At 51.9% G+C, this 10,000-nt stretch overlaps 1 non-coding gene across 1 annotated transcript in view; it reads right to left on the bottom strand.

The window, feature by feature from the left end:
* Positions 1 to 1,669, bottom strand: part of LOC145654109 (18S ribosomal RNA) — a 1,839-nt gene extending 170 nt beyond the window's left edge. Inside the window, exon 1 of the ribosomal RNA XR_014120340.1 lies at positions 1 to 1,669. This exon is cut by the window's left edge and continues 170 nt beyond it. This is a non-coding gene — a ribosomal RNA (18S ribosomal RNA).
* Between the last annotated feature and the right edge of the window lie 8,331 nt (positions 1,670 to 10,000).

The raw sequence follows: 10,000 nt of genomic DNA, 5'->3' as shown, positions 1-10,000 counted from the left end.
TGTGTACAAAGGGCAGGGACTTAATCAACGCGAGCTTATGACCCGCGCTTACTGGGAATTCCTCGTTCATGGGGAATAATTGCAATCCCCAGTCCCCATCACGAATGGGGTTCAGCGGATTACCCGCACCTCTCGGTGTAGGGTAGGCACACGCTGATCCAACCATTGTGGCGCGCGTGCAGCCCCGGACATCTAAGGGCATCACAGACCTGTTATTGCTCCATCTCGCGTGGCTGAACGCCACTTGTCCCTCTAAGAAGTTTGACGCCGACCGCGGAGGGCCGCGTAACTATTTAGCATGCCGGAGTCTCGTTCGTTATCGGAATTAACCAGACAAATCGCTCCACCAACTAAGAACGGCCATGCACCACCACCCACAGAATCGAGAAAGAGCTATCAATCTGTCAATCCTTTCCGTGTCCGGGCCGGGTGAGGTTTCCCGTGTTGAGTCAAATTAAGCCGCAGGCTCCACTCCTGGTGGTGCCCTTCCGTCAATTCCTTTAAGTTTCAGCTTTGCAACCATACTCCCCCCGGAACCCACAGACTCGTGGTTTCCCTCACGCTGCCCGGCGGGTCATGGGAATAACGCCGCCGGATCGCGGGTCGGCATAGTTTACGGTCGGAACTACGACGGTATCTGATCGTCTTCGAACCTCCGACTTTCGTTCTTGATTAATGAAAACATTCTTGGCAAATGCTTTCGCTTTCGTCCGTCTTGCGCCGGTCCAAGAATTTCACCTCTAGCGGCGCAATACGAATGCCCCCGGCCGTCCCTCTTAATCATGGCCCTGGTTCAGGAAACCCACAAAATAGAACCGGAGTCCTATTCCATTATTCCTAGCTCAGGTATTCAGGCGAGAAGCGGGCCCGCTTTGAACACTCTAATTTTTTCAAAGTAAACGCTCCGAGCCCCGTCCGGACACCCAGCCAAGGGCATCCGGGGGGCACCGGGAGACAGGGTCTGAGACAGGCGGTGGCACGCCTCGCGGCGGACCGCCAGCCCACTCCCGACATCCAACTACGAGCTTTTTAACTGCAGCAACTTTAATATACGCTATTGGAGCTGGAATTACCGCGGCTGCTGGCACCAGACTTGCCCTCCAATGGGTCCTCACCCATGGGTTTAGGATACGCTCATTCCGATTACAGGGCCTCGAAAGAGACCTGTATCGTTATTTTTCGTCACTACCTCCCCGTGTCGGGAATGGGTAATTTGCGCGCCTGCTGCCTTCCTTGGATGTGGTAGCCGTTTCTCAGGCTCCCTCTCCGGAATCGAACCCTGATTCCCCGTTACCCGTGGTCACCATGGTAGCCGACTATGGTACCATCGAAAGTTGATAGGGCAGACATTCGAATGAGACGTCGCCGCCGCGGAGGGCGCGCGATCGGCCCGAGGTTATCTAGAGTCACCAAAGCGGCCGGGGGGCCCGAGCCCCCCGGATGGGTTTTGGGTCTGATAAATGCACGCATCCCCCGAAGGGTCAGCGCTCGTTTGCATGTATTAGCTCTAGAATTACCACAGTTATCCGAGTAACGTGTGGAGCGATCAAAGGAACCATAACTGATTTAATGAGCCATTCGCAGTTTCACTGTACCGGCCGTGTGCACTTAGACCTGCATGGCTTAATCTTTGAGACAAGCATATGTTACTGGCAGGATCAACCAGGTAGTTTGCACCGTGGTCTGGGATGAACCACGAGTGACATCCGCCTCCCCTTCCGGGGGCTAGGAAGCAGCGGGTTGTAAGTGCGTGCGCCGTCAGGTCCAGACGCCATACAGGGCTACCCAGGACAGCTTCCGCGGCCAGTGTAAACGTGCTCGCGCACCGCCCTCTGGCCTTCGGACGCCGACCTCTCACCTTGATGCAAAGCTGTCCCATCCGGTCATGCCCGCACCGTACCCCGTCCACCTCCTCCGGAGGTGCGGACGGCCGACTCCAGGTGCTTTCGGCGTTCCCTCTCTTCACGCCGTTTTGATTTTCGTGGGCCGCTGGTGGGGGGACAAGGGAAAGACCTCGTCGAATTCCCTCCCCCCTAGCCTCGCTCAACCTACGTTTCGTGATGTAACCAAGAAGAGTGATTCGTGGGCCCAGGTAGGTTTGAAGAGGAGGCCAACAAAGCAGGGCACTCCCTTCCTCCCAAACCACAGACACCAGTATAGGACAACTGAGTAGACAGACTGGCCGTCTGAGTCTCCCCCAGAGAGTTCTGGGATGGGTTACAAATAACCCCCACCCCCCATCAGAGGCTTGACCCGCTAGAACCAGGGAGGATCTGTCAAAACCGCTCTCCACATCAGAAGTTCTGGATCAGCCGGGGCTGGTCGGCAGACGTCCACCTAAGGCCGTGGCCTAACCCCGTGTGGGGGGATAGCGCTCGCACCCGTACACGTGGACACCCGCTCGTCAAATGGCTGGCTCCTCACTTACCGTAGGGGGAATGGTTTGCCTACCCCTGGCGGGTCTGGTACTCCACTCTACCAAACAAGGAAGCAACACACCAATAGACCCCTGCAACACCGGGCAGCTTTGGGCAGTGTCACTACACTCCTCCTTGTTCTTCACGTTCCTTCCGTGGTGATTTTTTTTTTTTTTTCGTGGCCATTGCCGTGCATGGCTTCCCCATCGCTTTGCATGCTCTCCATTGCCTCGTGCTGCTTCACCATTGGTCTCACCTGGAGACCGAAGCCGCTCTCCCAGTAACCCGATGGTACCTGGCCAGAAAACCCCGTGCCCGATTTCATCTAGGACAAGGGCCAAACCACAGACCGTGCCCGTCCAGGGTCAACCCCTGGTCGGACAGGCCTGGTGGGTCGATACCATGGATGTGGCAGGCCGACGAGAATCCACTGGTACATTTACAAACACGCCCACCCTGGTGGCATGGCTGTACGACCCATCGTCGAAGCACGCTGCGGCGGACTGAGCCATTGGATCCAGTTGCCTGGGCGTACACTCAGCCCAACAGACGCACTCGGGTCGGGGAGAGCAAAGCAGACTGTGTGCCTGGATGTGCCCACTTCCATAGGGGAATCGGCATGATGGTTCACTTAACCCGAGGAGGGCTCCCCTCGCGGGATAAGCACCCCCCTCGGGGGATGGGGGGGGGGGGGGCATCCAGAGCACACCACTTTCCGGTAGGGGACAGGCGTTTGATCATGTGTCCGAGGGAGAGCTCCCCTTGCCGGCCGAACACCCCTCGGACTCCCCTTGGGCTTCCAGAGAACGCCACTGGATGAATTTAGTGCTTGGACCCCATTGATTCTCTTTGCTCTCCCATATACCCGACGGGACCTATTTGCAAAACCCCGTGCCAACCAGACCTCCAGGAAGGGGGCTGGCGGCTAACCATGCCCAGCAGGGTGCACCCTGGTCGGACACTTTGGGAGGGTCGAGAGCCTGGAAGTGCCACCCGGGGGAGTAATTCTGATTTCCGTTTTAATGCACTCAGGGACAGCCCGAGGACCTCTGTAGTGCACCTGAGGCGGACTGAGCCGTCGGGTCCAGGGGTCTGGAGTTCGGAACCTCCAGGGTTCACCTGGCTGTTCTCTTAGCCCGGCAGGGTGCACCCTGGTCGGACACTTTGGGAGGGTCGAGAGCCTGGATGTGCCACCCCGACGAGTAATGAGTTTTCCCTTCGTATCTCTTCCGGACCAGGTCCGATTCGCACGAAACTCGCTGGGCATGGCCAGGAGCGCCCCCTGCTGCCCACGCCACCGTCCCCGCGCTTCTACTCCCGAGGGCCGAGGAGACAGCGAAGCGTGGGTCGGGTCGCCTGCTTCCAGGGTCTCCCTGGTACTCTCCAGTCTCCCGAGTCCATCGGGTCCGACCTCGTATTTTTAGCCCAGACGGGGAATGAGAAAGGGGCCCCCGACCGCCCGAGGGCGGGCGCTCGCTTCTCAGCCTAGGAACGTCCGATTCCCACGAAACTTTTACGCCAGACGTTCCTGGCAGCGAGCGCGTTCAAAGGTGACCCGCGCTGCTTCTCTCCTCCCAAGGGCCGAAGAGATATTCGTCTTCAAACCCGACCGGCCCTGTGTTTGCCGCCCCGGCGGTTTTAAAAAATCATAGCGTAAAAACGGTGGGTGCGCTTCGCCTGCCGCTTGGACAGCGTTAAACGGCAGCCCCGGCTCTTTCCAAAGGGCCCTCAACCGACTTTCTGCTCCCAAGGAGCCCAGAGATATGAAACCGATAAATCAAAACCCCGTGCCAACCAGACCTCCAGGAAGGGGGCTGGCGGCTAACCATGCCCGGCAGGGTGCACCCTGGTCGGACGCTTTGGGAGGGTCGAGAGCCTGGATGTGCCACCCCGACGAGTAATGAGTTTTCCCTTCGTATCTCTTCCGGACCAGGTCCGATTCGCACGAAACTCGCTGGGCATGGCCAGGAGCGCCCCCTGCTGCCCAGGCCTGGCTCTGGGCCTGGGCACACTTCATTCACTTTGTACCTTTAAATCATACTACTACTACTACTACTACCACCAGAATTCCAGGGCCAAGAGGTCACACAGTCATACACAGCAAAGTAGCTCTGGGCCTGGGCACACTTCAAGAAGTTTGTCCCTTTATATAAGCCTAGAAATAGACTTCCAGGCCCAAGAGTTCAAACACATTCATGCCCAGCAAAGTAGCTCTGGGCCTGGGCACACTTCAATCACTTTGTGCCTTTAAATCATACTACTACTACCAGACTTCCAGGCCCAAGAGGTCAAACACAGTCATGCCCAGCAAAGTAGCTCTGGGCCTGGGCACACTTCATTCACTTTGTGCCTTTAAATCATACTACTACTACCACCAGAATTCCAGGGCCAAGAGGTCACACAGTCATACACAGCAAAGTAGCTCTGGGCCTGGGCACACTTCAAGAAGTTTGACCCTTTATATAAGCCTAGAAATAGACTTCCAGAGCCAAGAGGTCAAACACAGTCATGCACAGCAAAGTAGCTCTGGGCCTGGGCACACTTCAAGCACTTTGTGCCTTTAAATCATACTACTACTACTACTACTACTACTACTACTACTACTACTACCAGACTTCCAGGCCCAAGAGTTCAAACACATTCATGCCCAGCAAAGTAGCTCTGGGCCTGGGCACACTTCATTCACTTTGTGCCTTTAAATCATACTACTACTACCACCAGACTTCCAGGGCCAAGAGGTCAACCACAGTCATGCACAGCAAAGTAGCTCTGGGCCTGGGCACACTTCAAGATGTTTGACCCTTTATATAAGCCTAGAAATAGACTTCCAGGCCCAAGAGTTCAAACACATTCATGCCCAGCAAAGTAGCTCTGGGCCTGGGCACACTTCAATCACTTTGTGCCTTTAAATCATACTACTACTACCACCAGACTTCCAGGCCCAAGAGGTCAAACACAGTCATGCCCAGCAAAGTAGCTCTGGGCCTGGGCACACTTCAATCACTTTGTGCCTTTAAATCATACTACTACTACCAGACTTCCAGGCCCAAGAGTTCAAACACATTCATGCCCAGCAAAGTAGCTCTGGGCCTGGGCACACTTCAAGATGTTTGACCCTTTATATAAGCCTAGAAATAGACTTCCAGAGCCAAGAGGTCAAACACAGTCATGCCCAGCAAAGTAGCTCTGGGCCTGGGCACACTTCAATCACTTTGTGCCTTTAAATCATACTACTACTACCAGACTTCCAGGCCCAAGAGTTCAAACACATTCATGCCCAGCAAAGTAGCTCTGGGCCTGGGCACACTTCAAGATGTTTGACCCTGTATATAAGCCTAGAAATAGACTTCCAGAGCCAAGAGGTCAAACACAGTCATGCCCAGCAAAGTAGCTCTGGGCCTGGGCACACTTCATTCACTTTGTGCCTTTAAATCATACTACTACTACCAGACTTCCAGGCCCAAGAGTTCAAACACATTCATGCCCAGCAAAGTAGCTCTGGGCCTGGGCACACTTCAATCACTTTGTGCCTTTAAATCATACTACTACTACCAGACTTCCAGGCCCCAGAGGTCAAACACAGTCATGCCCAGCAAAGTAGCTCTGGGCCTGGGCACACTTCAAGAAGTTTGACCCTTTATATAAGCCTAGAAATAGACTTCCAGAGCCAAGAGGTCAAACACAGTCATGCACAGCAAAGTAGCTCTGGGCCTGGGCACACTTCATTCACTTTGTGCCTTTAAATCATACTACTACTACCACCAGACTTCCAGGCCCAAGAGGTCAAACACATTCATGCCCAGCAAAGTAGCTCTGGGCCTGGGCACACTTCAATCACTTTGTGCCTTTAAATCATACTACTACTACCAGACTTCCAGGCCCAAGAGGTCAAACACAGTCATGCCCAGCAAAGTAGCTCTGGGCCTGGGCACACTTCAATCACTTTGTGCCTTTAAATCATACTACTACTACCAGACTTCCAGGCCCAAGAGTTCAAACACATTCATGCCCAGCAAAGTAGCTCTGGGCCTGGGCACACTTCAAGATGTTTGACCCTGTATATAAGCCTAGAAATAGACTTCCAGAGCCAAGAGGTCAAACACAGTCATGCCCAGCAAAGTAGCTCTGGGCCTGGGCACACTTCATTCACTTTGTGCCTTTAAATCATACTACTACTACCAGACTTCCAGGCCCAAGAGTTCAAACACATTCATGCCCAGCAAAGTAGCTCTGGGCCTGGGCACACTTCAATCACTTTGTGCCTTTAAATCATACTACTACTACCAGACTTCCAGGCCCCAGAGGTCAAACACAGTCATGCCCAGCAAAGTAGCTCTGGGCCTGGGCACACTTCAAGAAGTTTGACCCTTTATATAAGCCTAGAAATAGACTTCCAGAGCCAAGAGGTCAAACACAGTCATGCCCAGCAAAGTAGCTCTGGGCCTGGGCACACTTCATTCACTTTGTACCTTTAAATCATACTACTACTACCAGACTTCCAGGCCCAAGACGTCAAACACAGTCATGCCCAGCAAAGTAGCTCTGGGCCTGGGCACACTTCATTCACTTTGTACCTTTAAATCATACTACTACTACTACTACTACTACTACTACTACTACTACTACTACCAGACTTCCAGGCCCAAGAGTTCAAACACATTCATGCCCAGCAAAGTAGCTCTGGGCCTGGGCTCACTTCAATCACTTTGTGCCTTTAAATCATACTACTACTACCAGACTTCCAGGCCCAAGAGTTCAAACACATTCATGCCCAGCAAAGTAGCTCTGGGCCTGGGCACACTTCAAGATGTTTGACCCTTTATATAAGCCTAGAAATAGACTTCCAGGCCCAAGAGGTCAAACACAGTCATGCCCAGCAAAGTAGCTCTGGGCCTGGGCACACTTCATTCACTTTGTACCTTTAAATCATACTACTACTACTACTACTACTACTACTACTACTACTACTACTACTACCAGACTTCCAGGCCCAAGAGGTCAAACACAGTCATGCCCAGCAAAGTAGCTCTGGGCCTGGGCACACTTCATTCACTTTGTGCCTTTAAATCATACTACTACTACCACCAGAATTCCAGGGCCAAGAGGTCACACAGTCATACACAGCAAAGTAGCTCTGGGCCTGGGCACACTTCAAGAAGTTTGACCCTTTATATAAGCCTAGAAATAGACTTCCAGGCCCAAGAGGTCAAACACAGTCATGCCCAGCAAAGTAGCTCTGGGCCTGGGCACACTTCATTCACTTTGTACCTTTAAATCATACTACTACTACTACTACTACTACTACTACTACTACCAGACTTCCAGGCCCAAGAGGTCAAACACAGTCATGCCCAGCAAAGTAGATCTGGGCCTGGGCACACTTCAAGAAGTTTGACCCTTTATATAAGCCTAGAAATAGACTTTCAGGCCCAAGAGGTCAAACACAGTCATGCCCAGCAAAGTAGCTGTGGGCCTGGGCACACTTCATTCACTTTGTACCTTTAAATCATACTACTACTACTACTACTACTACTACTACTACTACTACTACTACTACCAGACTTCCAGGCCCAAGAGTTCAAACACATTCATGCCCAGCAAAGTAGCTCTGGGCCTGGGCACACTTCAAGATGTTTGACCCTTTATATAAGCCTAGAAATAGACTTCCAGAGCCAAGAGGTCAAACACAGTCATGCCCAGCAAAGTAGCTCTGGGCCTGGGCACACTTCAATCACTTTGTGCCTTTAAATCATACTACTACTACCAGACTTCCAGGCCCAAGAGTTCAAACACATTCATGCCCAGCAAAGTAGCTCTGGGCCTGGGCACACTTCAAGATGTTTGACCCTGTATATAAGCCTAGAAATAGACTTCCAGAGCCAAGAGGTCAAACACAGTCATGCCCAGCAAAGTAGCTCTGGGCCTGGGCACACTTCATTCACTTTGTACCTTTAAATCATACTACTACTACCAGACTTCCAGGCCCAAGACGTCAAACACAGTCATGCCCAGCAAAGTAGCTCTGGGCCTGGGCACACTTCATTCACTTTGTACCTTTAAATCATACTACTACTACTACTACTACTACTACTACTACTACTACTACTACCAGACTTCCAGGCCCAAGAGTTCAAACACATTCATGCCCAGCAAAGTAGCTCTGGGCCTGGGCACACTTCAATCACTTTGTGCCTTTAAATCATACTACTACTACCACCAGACTTCCAGGCCCAAGAGGTCAAACACAGTCATGCCCAGCAAAGTAGCTCTGGGCCTGGGCACACTTCAATCACTTTGTGCCTTTAAATCATACTACTACTACCAGACTTCCAGGCCCAAGAGTTCAAACACATTCATGCCCAGCAAAGTAGCTCTGGGCCTGGGCACACTTCAATCACTTTGTGCCTTTAAATCATACTACTACTACTACCACCAGACTTCCAGACCCAAGAGGTCAAACACAGTCATGCCCAGCAAAGTAGCTCTGGGCCTGGGCACACTTCAATCACTTTGTGCCTTTAAATCATACTACTACTACCAGACTTCCAGGCCCAAGAGTTCAAACACATTCATGCCCAGCAAAGTAGCTCTGGGCCTGGGCACACTTCAATCACTTTGTGCCTTTAAATCATACTACTACTACTACCACCAGACTTCCAGACCCAAGAGGTCAAACACAGTCATGCCCAGCAAAGTAGCTCTGGGCCTGGGCACACTTCAAGAAGTTTGACCCTTTATATAAGCCTAGAAATAGACTTCCAGGCCCAAGAGGTCAAACACAGTCATGCCCAGCAAAGTAGCTCTGGGCCTGGGCACACTTCATTCACTTTGTACCTTTAAATCATACTACTACTACTACTACTACTACTACTACTACTACTACTACCAGACTTCCAGGCCCAAGAGGTCAAACACAGTCATGCCCAGCAAAGTAGCTCTGGGCCTGGGCACACTTCATTCACTTTGTGCCTTTAAATCATACTACTACTACCACCAGAATTCCAGGGCCAAGAGGTCACACAGTCATACACAGCAAAGTAGCTCTGGGCCTGGGCACACTTCAAGAAGTTTGACCCTTTATATAAGCCTAGAAATAGACTTCCAGGCCCAAGAGGTCAAACACAGTCATGCCCAGCAAAGTAGCTCTGGGCCTGGGCACACTTCATTCACTTTGTACCTTTAAATCATACTACTACTACTACTACTACTACTACTACTACTACTACCAGACTTCCAGGCCCAAGAGGTCAAACACAGTCATGCCCAGCAAAGTAGATCTGGGCCTGGGCACACTTCAATCACTTTGTGCCTTTAAATCATACTACTACTACCACCAGACTTCCAGGCCCTGGAGGTCACACCTTCATGCCTAGCAAGGTTGCTTTACACCTGCGCACACTTCAGACCGTTTCACTCTTTTAATCATTCAAAGTACCACATTTCCAGACCCAAGAGGTCACAGAATCATACCCAGCAAAGTAGCTCTGGGCCTGGGCGGACCATGCAGTTTGACCCTTTTTTTTTTAATAATACTACAACCTGACTTCCAGGCCCAAGAGGTCACACAGTCATGCCCAGCAAAG

This window comes from Electrophorus electricus, unplaced genomic scaffold (genome assembly GCF_041902795.1).
Source record: "Electrophorus electricus isolate QZ-2024a unplaced genomic scaffold, ASM4190279v1 Scaffold122, whole genome shotgun sequence".
Lineage (NCBI taxonomy): Eukaryota > Metazoa > Chordata > Actinopteri > Gymnotiformes > Gymnotidae > Electrophorus > Electrophorus electricus.
This window is presented reverse-complemented; position numbering and strand designations above follow the sequence as displayed.